We start from the raw sequence: 17,235 nt of genomic DNA on the forward strand, positions 1-17,235 counted from the left end.
TGTACCCTGCTAAATATCCACACGACCCCTGACCCCTTTAACTGGGAACAACCATATGATCAATTCCTGACCATCAAGTGCCGGGGAAGCCTGCTCGGGCCCTCGGGGAAAATGCCTGCTTTCCTGATAAGTTATCAAATGTGGCTGGTCCCTCCTCCTTTCTGAAGCAGACAATGTTCCCAAGGATGGGCGATTTGCCCTGTGCTGAGCCAACCTCAGCACCCAGGGCCTTACCCTTCCACAGTACCCGTCAACACTCAGGCCCACATCAGGTTCCTTGCCAGCCATCCCCCGAGGCTGAGGGGCTTGGATGTGAGTGAGCAGCAGTGCTCAGGAGATGTGCAAGAAGAAAGGAAGAAGAGAGGAAAGACGCTGCAGATGAGCCCGACCGGTAGCCTGCAATAAACTGAGGAATGGGGCGGGCATGAGACCAGAAGCGTCCCAGCGGCCGCTGCAAACAGCAGTCTCCCACCTTCAGGCGTGATTCTGTAGACCACTGAGGCAGGATTCCGAACTACTCGCAGTCAAGGACACTCATCAAAGCATGCTTCTCACCACTCACCACCTAGTCCCTAGGTTTGTATTGAGCCCTCTTTCCTGACAGCCTGTGAAGAGTGAAAGCCTCAGAGATGGGCTGGGCGCAGCCTCCGCTCTCCACTCCCCGGACACCTTGGGGAGACGGGCCCCTGGGCAGTCAATGTGCGTACATGAGGGACAGAGGCTGAGAGCACACACAATGTCCGGGTGTGTGTGTGTGTGTGTGTGTGTGTGAGCACGGGTCAGTGGACTGGGACCAAGGGGAGAAGTTCTCAACTCCTTCCTGGCACCCTGCCCCCAATGTTAGGGCTTCCCAAGCTGAGAGCCGAGTAAAAAGAATGCACCATCCTTAGCTGAGCTGACTGCAATTACCCACTGTAAGCAGTCGTTAAATACCATCAATTAATGCAGCTGCTCCAGGATAATCATCAGTCATTAGATCAAGAATGCACAAGAGGAGAAAATCAAAACTCAAATGCCGTGAACTCAGAAACGCCGGAGACAGTGGGGGGGGGGGGGGGAGCCGGGCTCCTTCTGCCTGCTGCATTAGTCAGCTTCTAAAATATACTTTCTCTAGAAGTCAGTCATTTTTCAGCTTGACGACAAAGCCAAAAAAATGAACCATCTAGGCCGTGACCTTGGATCATTAATGTCCAAGCTTTGATTTTTTTCAGGTCTGAGTTTCCATTAAGAACTGGTCTAGAGACAGAATGGCGGCAAAAGAGAGCCCGGCTGGGAGGCCAAGAGGAAAACCAGAGAAGTCAGGGCTCCAGGCCAGAGAAGGTGCTCCCTTTTAACTCAATTCTCTGGGCATGAATGAAATCATTTGCCATGTCTGCTGTCCAAGTATGAGGCAAGGTCTTTTTTTTTTTTTTAAAGACAAAACCTCATTCCTTCCCAATTTAAGCAGTTTAAAAAAGAACAGAGAGCCGGGCGTTGGTGGCGCACGCCTTTAATCCCAGCACTCGGGAGGCAGAGCCAGGCGGATCTCTGTGAGTTCGAGGCCAGCCTGGGCTACCAAGTGAGTTCCAGGAAAGGCGCAAAGCTACACAGAGAAACCCTGTCTCGAAAAACCAAAAAAAAAAAAAAATAAAAAAAAAAATAAAAAAAAAAAAATAAAAAAGAACAGAAACAAACAGGTTGCTCAGAAAGAGATATGGTTACCAGTTTCGCAGCATAGAAGGTACGCTAATCACACTCAGAGCCATCTAGGAAGCAGAGATTCCTGAAGAGTCAACAGCGGTTTCCCAGTGCACAGCCCATGCCCGTAGGTCCCGTATCAGCTCTGGCAAGGCCCAGAGTAGTCAGGCCAGCTGCAGCCTGAGCTGGATGGAGCAGTTCCTAAACCCAAACCTATCAACAGTCTGTCAGGTTAAGAAGGCGTGGCTACGGCAGATGTAAGAGACCCCGCGGTCTGACTCCCTGCCTCTGGCTAGTCCGCTGCCTGTTTCCAGAGCAGCGACTCACTCTGAGTGAGAAGTGGGTCTCCATTGGTTTGGAGGCTTCTAGGGCAGCTGAAGGGCCAATCTGGAACAGGAGTAGGGATAGCAGTCTGTCAACTGGGAGCAAGAATAATGCTAGGAATACTATTAAGTGAGCAAATACTGGGCCTAAAGGTCTCTTGTCCCAATTCTCGCTAACGACATGCATCCAAGAACGCGTTAACATATTAACCCCGAGCCTGCGTCAGACACAGGGCAATCAAAATGAGTTTTTAGTTTATTTAAACAGCTGGCAAGGTCATCACATGACACCAGCGTATGCCAGCTGCAGATCACCAGCCTCTCCCTTTTTTCCATCCTAATCACTCAGCTGCTCATAGCCACGACAGGTGGTCATGAGCCAGGTAAGAGCCTGAGATGGTCTTCACTGCCATACTAGTTCTTCACTGTGAACACAACCTTAGAACCCTTTGTTCCATTAAGACATACCTATTTTGTCCATTATCCTATATCTATCCTCTTGGGCAAAGGGTATAGCTCAGTGGAAGAATGCTTACCTAGCATTCATGAGGCCCCGAGTTCAATCCCCAGCACCCACTTAAATATTGTAAAAACTATTTCTATAGCCATCATCTAAACATAGTCAGCCGGCACCTAAAACAGTGAATGAACAGAAACAGCAGTAAATACTTGTTAAGTACCATGTACTGGACCCTTGGCCTATATATTATCAAAGCTCCATAATACAACAAAGTAGGCATTCTCATCACCTCAGTTTTATGAACAGGGAAACTGAGGCACAGAAGTTAAATAGCTTACCCAAGGATCCAAGGTTAATGAGGGCACACCCAGGGTTCAAAGCCGCTCTGGGCTTGGAGCCTCCATTCTTACCCACTACACTGCGCTGAATTCCACAACCAGACCCAGGTCCTCAAGGAGAAGGAAGCCACCCACCGAGCACCTGACAGCCACAAATGTGGGGAGTTTTTCCAGGAAGTTAAACAGTACATAGGCTGTTCTGTTTGTCTTGCAGAATGGCCTGAGGAAAGCCAAAGCCCACTTACACCTGATGCAAGCGGCCGCCTGCAATCTCCAAATGGCTGTGTGATCACAGCTGGTTCTCCAGCAACTGTAGCAAGATTAGTCAAATCAATGAAGTAGTCTCCGCTGAAGAGAGCTGAATTCTAAGGGAAGACTTTAATTGTGTGTGTGTGTGTGTGTGTGTGTACGTGCCACCACACTCATTCTAAGGGGAGGAAGCCTTTTGACCAGCCTGAAGTCCCGTTCCTCCTATATTCATCACCCCCCTTGCTCTGACCAAATGCTTGACAAGAAGCAGTTTAGGGGACGAGGGTGCATGTGGGCTCACTGGTCCAGGAGACGCGGTTCATCGTGGTGTCAGAAGTAGAGAGCTGTGAACGTTAGTGATCAGCTTACTGTCCTCTTTGGTTCAGTCCAGGACCCCATCCCATACAGCTGCACTGCACATGAAGTGGGTCTTCCCAGGTCAACTAAGATCATCTAATTATCCCACACCGGGATGCCCAGACGCCTGTCTCTTAGGCTTCTAGATCCTGTCAACTTGACAGTCAAAACTAACCACCACACCCCATTTCAACACATATCAGACTTTCTGGGGTCCTAATGAGATTGTGGACATACAAATAGAGGCCTATTTTTGTATGGTACTAAAAACTTCTGTACTTGCCCAAATGTCTAATTTTTTTGGTCTATATTTTTAAGGCAGTTCAAATTTATATCTCCCTATACTTTAGTAGTAACATTTAAAGCATACTAGTTTACTTCTAAGCTTTTAAACAATTCTGCTACAACTTCAATGATTTTAGTGAGACTCAACTCTGGTTTTAGAAGCAGTATTTTTATTCTATCTTCAGACTCTTCTGTGTTTGCAAATAATAAAATTAGCAAGATATTCATTTTATTTTATAGTTCAAATGCTCAAGACAATAACATTGTATCTCTAAAGATGTTGGACCCAAGAATGAGGTCAGCTTAGGGAAGCAAGCTGCCGTTCGTTCTTTGGAAAGACGGATCTCTAGAAATCAAAGGGGGTAGAGGATAAAGGGCATTCACACTCTGTGTAAATGGGATATAAATGATGCCTTTCCCCACAAGCAAAGGTGAAGAGGGGCGGCGAGGTCAAAACCAAGCACAGGGATCCTGCTCTTAGTCTGCGCTTTCAAGGCCTGGTTTCCACGCTATTGGCCACAGCTCTCCCTAAGGAAGTTGGTCACACATCATGACAGAGGGTGACAAGGAGATGACAAAAAGATGCCTTGCAAACAGAAACGTGAACGTGTATGTTGGGGAGGTGACTGCAAGCATTAATGAATTTCTAAGTTTCTATGGTTCCCTACCATCTGGAGGGTGCCGAAGAAAGGGCCGGAGAATATTCCAAGTCCTAAAACTCCAGAAGCGGGGAATTCGCCCCAGGAACTGAATATTGTGTTCTACTTTAGGGGTACCCCCAGTCCCAAACTGTTATTAGATATCTGAGTTCCCCCAAACTCTCCTCCAACTCAGAGCTCCCGACACTGTATGGGGGCCACCAGCGTCCAGTGGGGAAAGGGATGAGGATTCACCCATGGATGGAATGCTTGTGTGGAGGGGTGTCCTACCCGAAAGGAAGCAATGGAGGCTGCCTCTTGGTTACAGGAACTACCCCACTAGGCTCATTCAAAGGTGTGCGTGCGTGCGTGCGTGCGTGCGTGGTTTTTAATGTTAAATTCTTCCCTACTTCTGGGTTTGTCCCTCCCTTCATAAGAGACTAGACTTTTGCCAAAGTCAGAGGCTTCCCCATCTGAGAAGCTCTAAGCTTCGGGCTCTAAGGATGAAGAAACACAGACTAGATTCTGGTTTGCTGAGGGGGGCTCTCTTGTCTTCTGGACCCCGAGCAGGCCCTGTGGCACATCCTTGGCTCACAGGGGCCTCCTTCCGGCTGACTGGCACCCCTGGACCCTGTGTACCAATCAGGTCCAAGGCTGCCTGGCAGGTCCAAGATGGATGCCTGGGAGGCCACCTCCCTCCTACGAGAAGGCTATTCTCTCCTTTGATCACTGAAGGCAGGGGCACAGCTGCTCTTCTAGACAATTCCCACAGCGTCTCTGGAGTGAGGCTTCCCCCAGGCCAGACCGCAGACCAACCTCGCTCAGTGGACCACATCCCCAGGGGCACACTCCTGACACAAAAGCTTACCACAGACAACTGTGTTCCCATCTGGCCATGTCCATTTCTTAGATGGCTTCCCAGGCCTTCTAAGAACCAGAACAGTGAGCCCAGCACACCTTTCTTTAGATCAATGGCTCATTTTTTTTTTTTTTAATCTCAGTGACTTTGCTTATAGTGGTAACCCCTACACCAGAATGTGGGCACATTTCTTACGTACCAACCAGAGTGCTGTCTGGGACAGGGCTTGGAGCTGAAACCCCTTTCCTGGATTGTCAGGACTCGGCTACTGTCCCATCATCTCTCCTGCCCCCTCCACATAGCAGCATCTCTCTCTCTCTCTCTCTCTCTCTCTCTCTCCTTTTCCCATTCTCACTCACGAAACTGCAGGCATTAATTAAACCCCTTCTAGAAAACAGATTTTTACCAGCTGCAGGAATTCTGGGTAAGAGCCAAACCTGAAGACAGAGGCAGTCTGGGTGAGAAAGATAAGCTAACGACAACCAGGTAGTTCTCTGAATTCTAGCTGTTCCCAGCTTCCCAAGCAAAGAGGACAGAGGCCTTGCAGTCCAGCCCCTAGGTGCGCTCTCCCTCAAATCGGCCTTTCACAAGAACACAAGAGCTGAACTTGGTGTTCTCTGCCTAGGGCAAAGCCACCCTTGACAGACCAAAGCACAGCCCCCAACACTGGAGTCTGCTCCCCGCAGCAAACCATAAAACACACTGCCAGAAATGTGCACCAAGGACCACTCCTAGGCTGCCACAGGAACCAGTTCTGGAGTGAACAGCACCCACCAGAGCGAGAACATCACAACCTGAAGTGGCAGGTGGAGATCTGCAAGGGACCCTATCTCCCCAGCAGCTTCCTCCATCAGCAGGCAGGGATGGGGGATGTCCAAGAAGCCAGGGCCACCAGACATGATGGTGCAGGTCTTTAATCCCAGCACTTGGGGCAGAGAGGTAGGTGGATCTGTATATGAGTTAGAGGCCAGCCTAGTCTACATCGAGTTCCAGGTCGGCCAGAATAAATCAACAAACAAATAATAATGTGAAGAAGCCAAGGCCACAGCCCAGGGCCTTCAGGATAAGCCTTGGTGGCATTCCAGAGTGCCCATTCCCCTCCCACTCCCACCTCTAGGAGGAAGATATTTCCTTCCTTACAAGTCTGGTGTCTTCACTGAGGGACAGGACCAGCTGTCAGAGCCTGACTTAGAAAATGGACTTTCTCTCCCTTCTCTGCCCCTTCACGTCCCCTGTCCCACCAACACCCAGTGAACCTGCCTACAGCAAGAAAGACTTGAACATTTATATACATACATATTCAGATCTGTTGAGAGAGTTTTGAAAACGGCAGCGCAGTGGAGAGCAAGGGCTGTGGACTCAAGGCTGATGCAAGAAGGGGATTTTTTTTTTCCTTGACTTTTCAAGACAGGGTTTCTCTGTGTAGCCCTGCCTGTCCTGGAACTCATTCTGTAGACCAGGCTGGCCTTGAACTCACAGAGATCCACCTGCCTCTGTCTCCTGAATGCTGGGCTTAAACAAAGGCATACACCCGACTTTATTAAAAAAAAAAAAAAAAAAAAACACTGAGTACCAGGCAGGGGGCACCTGGCCAGGTCCTAAGGTCACAAGGATATGTCCACCCCAATCCTGCAGGTGTTCCTGGCCAGATGAACTCCTGACAATGACCTATCACTGTGAGGACAAGGAGAAGTTGTGAACATCCGGAAGGGGCCCACTGAGCCCCACTGTGTCTTTGGCTATTCAATGGCAAAGGAATATTGAATTAATAATGGAGCCACCAAATAAAAAACCAGGGATACAATAGGGCAGTTGGACAGTTCAGAGTGCTGTGCTCCAGGTGGTCCACTCTGTCACCGGTACTCATTTGCAGCCTCCCAAGGTATCTGTGACGGTGGGCTGGCCAAGAGCCAAATCTAAAAGAGAACTACCCTTCACATGTTCTTTCCCTGAACAGACAATTAATTTAATCTAAGATTTAATGAAAGACCCCAGAAGGGAGGGGTGAATGTACACACTGGCTTTCAGGCTGTCATCATGCCATCTCCGCCTCTCTCCAGGGACCGGGAGGCTTTCCAAGCCATCTGCTTTAAATCTTCTTCCCACAAATGTCCCGACAGGGCACCAACACCTCTGAGGAGGGGGCTGCCGCCAAGCCCGACCGACAGTTCCAGAGGGTAGGCTGGGCTCAGCACTGTCCACTCCATAGTTGGGGTCCACTGCCCGGCCGGCTGCAAAGAGCAACAACTGTCCATAAGTGGTGGAACTCTTCCAGGGTGGACGTTCCTGGTCATTCACCCCACACTTCCCTATCCACACCAGATCTGATTCCAAATTCTCAACTGGTTTTACCTGTTGAATGTTTAGAAAGCATCCTTGCCTTTCCACAAGACAGGGGCCACCCAGCAGAGGACAGTCACAATCCCCTGTGCTTCCCAGAGCCCAGGCGGGGGAGAGTTGGGATATGGCTCCTTTCCCCCCCTGCATCGCTAATCCTTCCTCTTTCACAGGTACAACTGAAAGCCAGCCGCAGCCGCAAAGAAAACCTGCTCCATATTTGTGTGTGACAAAGGCCGGCTTCTTTTAGAAACAGCGACCTATCCAAGTTCACCAAGCAAAAGCAAGCAACGAAGTAACCACGTAGTCCTAAGCAGAGCATTGAGCAAGCTTAACCTGAACACGCGGAGTAGCCCTCGGCTGGGCCCAGGGCTCCGGCGCCGCGGGCGGCAGGTAGCCGGGGAAGAAGCAGCCCCACCCCCGGGGCAGGCCGTGAAGTTGCGGTCGCCTTTTACCTGGACACCGTAGCTTCAGGACAGCCGGGAGAAGGGGGACCCCAGAGCTCAGATTCCCGCTGCAATCGCACGGTGGGGACACGGGGGTTAGAAAGGGAGCCCGCTGGGGTGGCGGCGGGGACCGCAGGAGCAAAGCTGGAAGGGAGAGGCAGGCGACAGGCACCCGGGAGGAGGTAGGCGTGGGAGGACTTGCTGGAGAAAGGGGGTGTGCAGACAGGCTTCTAGGGCGCGGGGCTGTGAAAGGGGAGGCAGGTCGGTTGGAGGGCGGGGACCCCCGGCTCGGGGAGGGGTATGGGGAGAGGTGGAAACTGGGGAGCGTGTAGAGAAGGGAAAGATCTTGGTGGTGGGGTTCAGACCCGCTGCTTGGAAGCCCGCCCCTGCCTCCCGATCCCGGCATCGCGGACACCCCTCCGGGGTCGCCACCCGAGACCCTAGACCCAAGCCCACCCAGCCGGGAGCCTCAGAAGCGCCGCGAGCCGCACTCACCGCCTACGGTCCCGGCCTCCGTTGCTGCGCGGAGGGTTCTCCACGGCAGCCAGCTCCTCCTGGCGGGAGCGCAGGCGACGGTGGCGCGCGCAGGCCGCCGGGGCGCTGGGCGCTGGGATCCGCAGCGCCCCCTGCCGGGACCGCCACGCCCCTGCCCTGCCCGACGCGCTCAGGGCGCCCTGGAGCTCCGCCCCGCAGGCGGCCGTGCGGGGCCAGCAGGCTGCGGCGCCGGGCGCCCAGGGCCTCGGAAGTGGACACGGCCTCGGAGTGTCCAAACGGCCATCCGGACAGGCTCGGGCCGCGCAGCCCGGGGCGTGGACGTCACGCGCACTCGGAGCGCCCAGGGCCTGGGCGCCTCCCTTCGCGGGACTTAGGGAGGGAGCCAGGGCCCCGGATACGGCCCTGGACCCGCTCCGGCCCTGGCGTGGGTGCTTTGGGACTGCGTGCCTAACCCTGCACCGCAGATCTAGTCGCCGGCGTGGGTCCCCGGGTGCCGCGTGGGTCAAACTGTCAAGATCCTAGCCTCCGAACCCCCTCCAGCCCCGCGCCTGTCCCGCGCTTGTCTTCCGGCGCGGGCCACATCCGGCCTGTGTCTACTCTAGACCGCGCTGTAGTTTTGTCCCTAAAGGCCTGCAGGCACCCTGGAGAGGTCGCAACCTGTGCAATCTCCGGACGGCAGTTCCTGCATGGCCGCAGGGCCTGCCGCTGAAGATTTGGGCAGCAACTAGTTCTGTAATGCTGTCAGAATCTGAAAACAGCCCCGTTGTTTTATTTGATCTGGGGTGTGTAGGTCATTTTTTGCAAATGTTGGAGAGAGGGATCTCACCCACGGCAATTGGCAAGCTTTTGTTGTCAGTTCCAGGTCTCCTGTGACTCCCTTGTGTGTCTCTTTCAACTGACCCCGGGCAAAACAGGTGCGATGAGCCACTATTTCCTGTGAGGTGTGGTTCGGAGGGAGCGCATCGCTTGACTTTCCCTAACTCTTTCCATAATAACTAAATCCAAACACTTTATATGTTACCCATGTTTCTATCAACCTCCGATTTTCCACGCCAAATCAGCAGGTCTCACTAGATTCTGCTTCCCTGGTCTCAATTCCACTTACCCCCGTGGTCCAGCCATCTGGAATGCCTTGTTCATCGGAAGCCTTGATGGCCAGCGGGCACTTGCCTGAGGACACTAGCTATTTATTAGCTAATGCTAGCCCTCTTATGGTATTACCCTGAAGCAACACACCCTCTGCCTGCTTATGCCTTGAATACTATTGACAGCCTTCCCCAATACATGAACATGAAATCACACACACACACACACACACACCTTAAAAATCCTATCTGGGCAGGCCCTCAATGGCTTCCACAATCCAAGCATCCTACCCAACATTCTCTTCCTTCCCTCCACAGACTCGGACAGTTCTGTACTAATTCAAATTCCACTCCTTCACAAGTCATACAGGGCACTTTTTGCTGCAAATGACAGACAGCCCTGTCTACACTAGCTCAACCCAACAAAAAAAATCAGAAATGAAAAGCTTAGGGCATGTCAGTTGCAGGCCTGGAACTTGACCCCAGACTCTAAAAGGACTGTAAGTCTCAGCTTCGCTTTCTCTCAGGACCACTAGGCTTTCAGGACCACAGGAAGCTCTAGCGGACCCAGGCTCACAACTCTGCTTCCAGCACAAACCCAGCCTCTCTCTACCAAGCACTTAGGTAAGCCCTGGCCTGGCTTTGTTCTTCCGGATTGGGCCCTCTGTCAGTTCTGTCTCAGAACCAGGCTAACCCATAGGGGTGGTTCCCTCTCTTGGCTACTTTCTCACCCTTCACACGGAGTATGTGGGCACCCCTAGATCCAATCCCATCACAGGGGGATGAGAGGTGACTCAGGCACCACGTCTCTCTGAAATTTGCCACTATCCCACTTGACTGTGGCATTCTTCTGGAAGCGCACTGACTAGAGCGGACGCAGGCCTCCTCTGCTTGGATGATCTTCCTCCATGAAGCACTTGGGATTTCATCCTCGCACCATCCTGCATCCCAGGTTAATTTGATGCCATGATCGCCTTGGCATCACACTCTCAGGATTGCTGGCCTCTTTCCTTCGTCCTCTAGTCCCTGAAGACTTCGACGTCCTCGCCAGTCTGGAGGAAGCATCCCACCTCCTTTCCTGGGGACTTTGGAGCGTGGAAGGGTCTCTAGGGGAAGGGAAAAGGGAAGATTCCTGCAGGGAAATATATACAGCCCACTCATCACATGAAACCTCCTCCCTCTGTGGTGATGAAATGGGGTACTGAGGCAGCTGGAGCCACTTGGCTAACAGCTGGCGAGGCTATGCCAAAAAGTGTAGCTCCCAGATGTCCTCAAGCAGAATGGAGGAGATTTCTCTCACGCTGGACACCAACAGAACACTGGTTATCCAAGGACATGTTCCAAATATCCTCTACCTTCCTCCAAGTGAAGTAGAAATTCTGTTGCTCTGGCCCCGGCAACCAAGAGAGTCCTGACTAGGACAAGCTACCAGCGCACAGTGTCACACATACTCCTGCAAAACAGTAACTGTCATCATCATTGCTCATCCGCCGGAGCAGCAAACTGTGACAAGCAAGGTACCACTGACCCACAGCCTCTCTCCTCGGCTTTCAGTGGACTCCTTTGTCCTTGCCACACTCACCAGCCATCGACGCTGAGCCTGCCTATCTTGTGACAATGGCGGGTCATGCCTCCAAGTCATGAATATTCTGCTAGGCAGATCTCCTTCGCGCTAACCATCCCTGCTTGAATTCAAGCAGCTATCTATCAGCAGATGATCTCCTTCACGTCAATCTCGACTCTGGAGCGAAAAGCCTGCAAATATTTGCACAGCCTCCTTTGTCTGTGGACTTATAAGGACTGCTTTCTGTGTGTGCCCACCACCACTCCCCAACTGCCATGGGGTGCCTAGTCTAGGGCAGGGCCTGAGCTAACAAATGTCCTTGCCAAGGGGGGGTCTTCCTAGGGAGAGAGACAGGCTGCTTTATTTGAACCAGTTTCTCCAATGCAAAGACCTGGAGTGCCCACAATTCTGTCTTATAGCCAAATTTATTTACCCCACAAAATATTTCTGTGCTGCCCACCAAAATGTTCAGATGAACAATATTGTTTCAAAATTCTCACCATGGGTTTTGCTTCTCTGGTTAGAACAAGAATGTTCACATACTACAGAAATTTGGAGAACTACTAAGTGCTCAAAAATAAAGGTTAAGTTAGAAATTATTCAGGATAGATTGCTGTTGATTCAGAGAGCATTAGAATGACTGACATATTTATATTAAAACGGAAATTGTCCTTTCTCCCCTACATCTGCAACCCCAGCACCTGGGAGAGATAAACATCTTGCAAAAGGCCCTGTCTTAGGGGCCTGCAGAGCTGCCCTTCCTAACACAAGCCCCATGTTTTAGACAGGCAGTCTGCTCCCAGCTCCAGGGTGGTCTGTTCTCATTTATGCATGCATGACTCTTTCCCCTACTGCTGGCTGTGAGCCCTTCCCCCACCCCCGACAGGCTTATTACAAAAGCCCCTTCCCACTCCTGAGAGCGACCAGGGAGGGCGAACTCATTTTCCCATCTATCTGGGTGAAATTTAATTATAAAGTCAAATCTAGAAGGAACAGAACACAAAATAACCACATTAAATAAAAATAAAAAGAGGACTCTGAAGCTGACCTTGAGCCAAAAGAAAAAAAAATCACAAAAATTTAGAGTAATTCAATGAATCACAGATCTAAATATTCATTTTTGTCCTCTAAACTCAGCCCAGCAGAAAGATGTTTCTAAGGACAAAAGAAACAAGCATTAGAGGAACGCATACAAATCACATTTAGAAATCATAAAAGGACGAGGGCTGCACAAGCCTTTGATCTAAAACAGTGCCTAGAATAGAGTAAGCAGCACTTTATAAATGCTGGGTGAGTGGACAGAGGGACCAAGAGTCCAGCCTTCTTATTGTACAGTAAGAAGCAAATCAGAAAGGAGATGAGGGACCCAGCAGGGATTTCCGCAGTTGATGGTAACGTGAACTCCAACAACTGGAGCTGAGGGTCCGTGAGAAAGGGTCCTGGGTAGGACTATAGACTTTCTCTTAGGGCCCACAGCAGCAAGATAGAAACTAAAACAGAATTAAAATTCTGAAAGTCTTTGCCAATTCATGCAGAAATCTGTGGCCAAAGAAGAGCAGAGGCTTGCCCCCAAATCACCCACAAAGTGAAATACTAAGGTAGCGAGAGCTAGAATCCAGGTCCTCTAGACATTTCAGGGCCCTTTCAGGGAACCACCAGGGCTTCTAGAATGAGAGAAAAGCAAAGCAGCCCAGCAGCAGCTCTACGGACCCAAGCAAATTTGAGTCAAAGCTTTTTTTTTTTTTTGGTTTTTTGAGACAGGGTTTCTCTGTGTAGCTTTGCGCCTTTCCTGGAACTCACTTGGTAGTCCAGGCTGGCCTCGAACTTACAGAGATCCACCTGGCTCTGCCTCCTGAGTGCTGGGATTAAAGGCGTGTGCCACCACTGCCCGGCCGAGTCAAAGCTTTTTACAACCCGCATTCAAAGCCACTGTGTGTCCAGGTCATTATATGCATGAGCACTGGCTGAGTTGTGTTCTGACATCCTTTGACTCCAGCCCAGGCTTCTCTGCTGAGCAGTGGACCAGAATGTGCGATTGTTTATTCAGTGACTACATTAGATTCGTAAAGCACCACAGACCCTCGTGTCCAGAGCTGCACTGGTGTCTGTCCAATGGGATAGCATCCCTGTCACCTTCCTGGTCTGTGTATTAGAAACGTGCATCATGGTTGGATTATGAAATATTGCCACAAAAGGCTCATGCACTCATGTCCCCAGTTGGTATTGATGGGTGATTAGATCATAGGGGTCTAATGTTATCAATGATTAACCCACTGATAAGTCCATTATCGAATGGGCTATTAGGAGGTGGGCCTTAGTTGAATGAAATATGCCACTGAGGTGTGACTTTGAAAGATGTATCTTTTCCTCAGACTGTTCTTGCTCTCTTTGCTTCCTGGCCACCATGGGGCAGGCAACTTGATTCTGCTGTGTCCTTCTGCCCTGACCTTCACTCCTGGCCATGACCCAGAAACAATGACCAGCCAGCCATGGGCTGAAACCTCACACCTTGGAACTCATGAGCATTTCTCCCCTTAAGTTCTTTAAAATTTCTTCCCTTAAGTTTTTTAAAAATTACATCTCCCCAGGAACAGAGCCACACAAAAGGAGCTTAATGGATAATTCTAGTAGCATCAATGTTATTAGAAAAGTGAGAAACCTCCCCCGCCCCACTGTCAAAAGTAGTTAACCCAGCAAGGGTCCATATTCCCTAAGCCTGACTCTGCCCAACCCCTAGACATTCCTGAGTCCCACTGGCCAATCACATGGCCTGGTGAAGTTGAGCTCCCATAGATGGGATAAGAAACAGTTGCCACCTGTGCCAGGATGAAAAGATAGAGGCCATCTTGGCCAAGCATCTTTGCTAGCTCAGTTTGTGTTCTAACACACTCCTTTTGCAAAAAGAGGTTGCCTTGCTGGTGGGACTTTCACTTTGTGTGTTCCCTTGTGCCACACAGAAATTACTCTTTTCCAACAATATTAGGGCTCGTCCTGGATTTCAGAGCCCTCTGGCACAGAGTGTTTGGATCCCGTCCCTTAGTGTCCCAGGCCTTGTTGTCCTGGCTCCCAGGTGAACTACACTCTTTTAGATCAGTAATGATCCCAGGATTGAATATTTCTCTCCAACAACAGAAAAAAGGGCCCCAAGAAAATACCAAGGAGACAGGCTAAGTCTTGTGGACAAGGCCAAGAACAGTGAAGTCCTCCTTGGTGTCTAGTCACCCTAGAAAAAAGGAAATGACATGTTACTCACAAAGCAAATGTTGAATCCTGTTCCGTAGCTCGGTCAGTATCTTTCTTTGGTGACTTCTGATAAGCTCGTTCTCAGAAGTACCTAACACAGGCCACCACCCCACAAAGGAATCCATCAGAGATTGACTAAGCATTGGAAGGCGGAGTGAGGGAACCCTTCATTATGGGGATTGAGATTCTCTGATTGGTTACTGCTCATGAAACCAGGATGGGAAACAATTTAGCAAAAAAGAGAAGCAGGTTCTTTTGGATAGTGCAGAACCAAGTCCTCTGGCTGGCCCAGGGGCTCCCCCAACCTGTTGGCTATACACACCACTCCTGCTTTTAAGGAGAGATTGAGCAATGCAGGAGAGACCTCCGAAACCCAAACTCAACACCCTGTCTATATCAACACCACTCTTGGGACACGGATTCTCTCTTCTTGCCCTCTCCACACTGTTCCCTTAGAGAGCCTGGGACACTTTCAATCTAGTTTAGAGGAAGAGAGAACAACCACGCCCTTGGTATGGTTAGGACCTACACTGAGGTAGGTAGACCGTATGGTGCCGTGGCAGTTACCTTTCTAGTTACACAAAAGCAGCACGCAAGGCTACCAATGTTTTAAATCAGGGTTAACTACTTTTAACAAGTTGGTTTATAAGGGTCTAAAAATCCTGCCAACACAGAAGGCCACAGATTTGTCTCGTCTCAGCCCATCCCACCTTTGGGTGGGACAAAATGATACCAAGGTCACGTCCCCATTGTCTTAATGTGTTCCCAGAGCAACAGCGCCACCTATGGGCAGCAGGTACACGATGGGTTTCATTCCTTTCGTTTTTCCCTTGGGTTCCCTTTCCTAGCAACTGCCTGTATCTATGAGAGGAGAGAACAAAACCGGATCTTGGCATTCACTATTTAAAATTTGTGGTAAGACATATGGACTCCCTTTTTGGAGGTTGAAACCCTGGAATTCCTTCCTCTGTTTGTTTTGCTCTTGTTCAGTCCAAAATACCAAAGCCACATGGACTATCTCCTCCTAGATCCAGCTAACCTAACACAGGTGTTTGTTTTAAAGAAAAGGGGACAAATGTCCATAATCTGTGAGACGAGCGGATCCCATAGGGACTTGTTTCCTGATGGGGGTGGGTGGTGGGTGGGCCCTTTTCTCGTGGATCTGAGTTTATCACCATCAAAAAGTAACCATGTGGCTTTGTCACCACCTTAACTGGTGGCCTCATCAAGGTGGAGACAGCCCTGTGGTTTGGCTGCCATCTTGGTGAGTGATGCCATCAAGATGGCAATAAAAATGTCAGTTGCCCCCCATCTTGATAGCAGCATCATCAAAATGCAGATGACCAAATGATTTCAGCACACATAAAACTACTTCCCACTACTACTGAGCCCTCAGACAGTCACCTCCAGCCCTAGAATTTCTTGTGCCATGTCCCAGTCCTCTTCTCCTCCCCCCCCCCACCTTCCTGGATGCCTGACAATCAAGGAAACGGGAGACACAGAGGTGACACTAGCTGGGACTCTCTTGCAAGTGGCAAGGTCAATGCAGACTAGGGAGGTGATTGATACTAGACCTCCAGAGTGGAGTGTTTGGATTTGGTCTGATTTTGACACATTATTTTGCATGGACACATTTACTGGTTTTGGGAGGAGACGTACGAGTTTCCCCTGCTATGTGCCTCTAACGCTAGCCAGCTTCCAAAGGGAGCTGACCCTGAAATGGCTGGACTTGGAAAGCTCCTGTGAATTTGCATCAGCCCCGGAAGAGCACGGAAAAGCATAGATCCCAACTGGCACCCAAAGGGTGGATTGCCAGGTGCTGGACAAGCCCCTGCCAGCAGGCAGCTCCCACAGCTGGAGGCGCAGAGAATCCAGCCTGTTGGACGGGAGGCTGGAGATGCGGATGGACAGTGGTGGGTACCGATGCCTGCTCTTCCTGCCTGGCAGCCCCAAGCCTACTTTCCTGACTGAGAGTAGATATTCTTCTTCCCAGAGACCCCTTTGTTCCATGTTTGCTCCTTTGTTCCATGTTTGCTGTCTGCTTCTGTTTCTCCACACCAGGCGCTGGGCACCTCGCTTTTGTTTTGCCTTTCCACTTACAATGGCATGGACGGGCTAAGGAAGAAAGGTTGACACCATCCCTTTCCAAGAACTCCAGTGCCGCTGTTTTAACGGGGCCTCGTTAGCTGAGCTCTGCTGGAGGTTGCCGACATCACCTGGATGACGGTTTACTGTGCATTTCTGCCTTTTCTCTGTCTGCTACTTGCATTCATTCAAAACCAAAAGCGCACCATTCTCTGGACTGTGCAAGGCACCGAGACTTTTGACTGTTGTGGGGTTTTTTGCCCCCCCTTTTTATAATTTATTTAACTTTATTTTATGTGCATTGGTGTGAAGGGATCAGATCCCCTAGAACTGGAGTTACAGACAGTTGTGAGCTCCCATGTGGGTGCTGGGAATTGAACTCAGAACCACTGGAAGAACAGCCAGTGTTCTTAACCACTGAGCCACCTCTCCAGCCCCGACTGTTCTGTTTTAAGGTGGTATTGCACCCTCTAAGCCTCTAAGCCAGTGGTTCTCAACCTTCCTAATGCTGTGACCCTTTAGTGACAGTTCCTCATGTGATGGTGACCCCAAGCATAAAGTTATTTTCGTTGTTACTTCATAACTGTAATTTTGCTACTGCTACACATTGTCACGTAAATGTTTTTGGAGATGGAGGGTTGCGACACACAGGTTGAGAACCACTGCAAATCCAACCAATCACCACCTCACAACACCGGCTGTGCCTGCTTGTAGACCATCGTCACAGCTGGCCTTGTTGATTATTAAGATTATGGTGTCTGAAATGCTTTTTTTCCCCAGAATGGAAAAAAAAA

General features: G+C 50.3%; 1 protein-coding gene across 6 annotated transcripts in view; it reads right to left on the reverse strand.

Annotated features, from left to right (window-relative positions):
* Pxylp1 (2-phosphoxylose phosphatase 1) overlaps nucleotides 1–8,566 on the reverse strand; it is a 65,448-nt gene extending 56,882 nt beyond the window's left edge. For 2 of the 6 annotated variants that reach the window (XM_028866042.2, XM_028866041.2), the window contains exon 1: nucleotides 8,465–8,559. The gene's annotated coding sequence lies outside the window, so the exon portion shown is untranslated. Of the gene's footprint in view, nucleotides 1–7,204; nucleotides 7,418–7,978; nucleotides 8,409–8,464 lie in introns of those variants that run through there. The other 4 variants (XM_037207855.1, XM_037207856.1, XM_028866040.2 and 1 more) reach the window with 4 other exon arrangements.
* Nucleotides 8,567–17,235: the final 8,669 nt, after the last annotated feature.

This window comes from Peromyscus leucopus, chromosome 7 (genome assembly GCF_004664715.2).
Source record: "Peromyscus leucopus breed LL Stock chromosome 7, UCI_PerLeu_2.1, whole genome shotgun sequence".
Taxonomy (NCBI): domain Eukaryota; kingdom Metazoa; phylum Chordata; class Mammalia; order Rodentia; family Cricetidae; genus Peromyscus; species Peromyscus leucopus.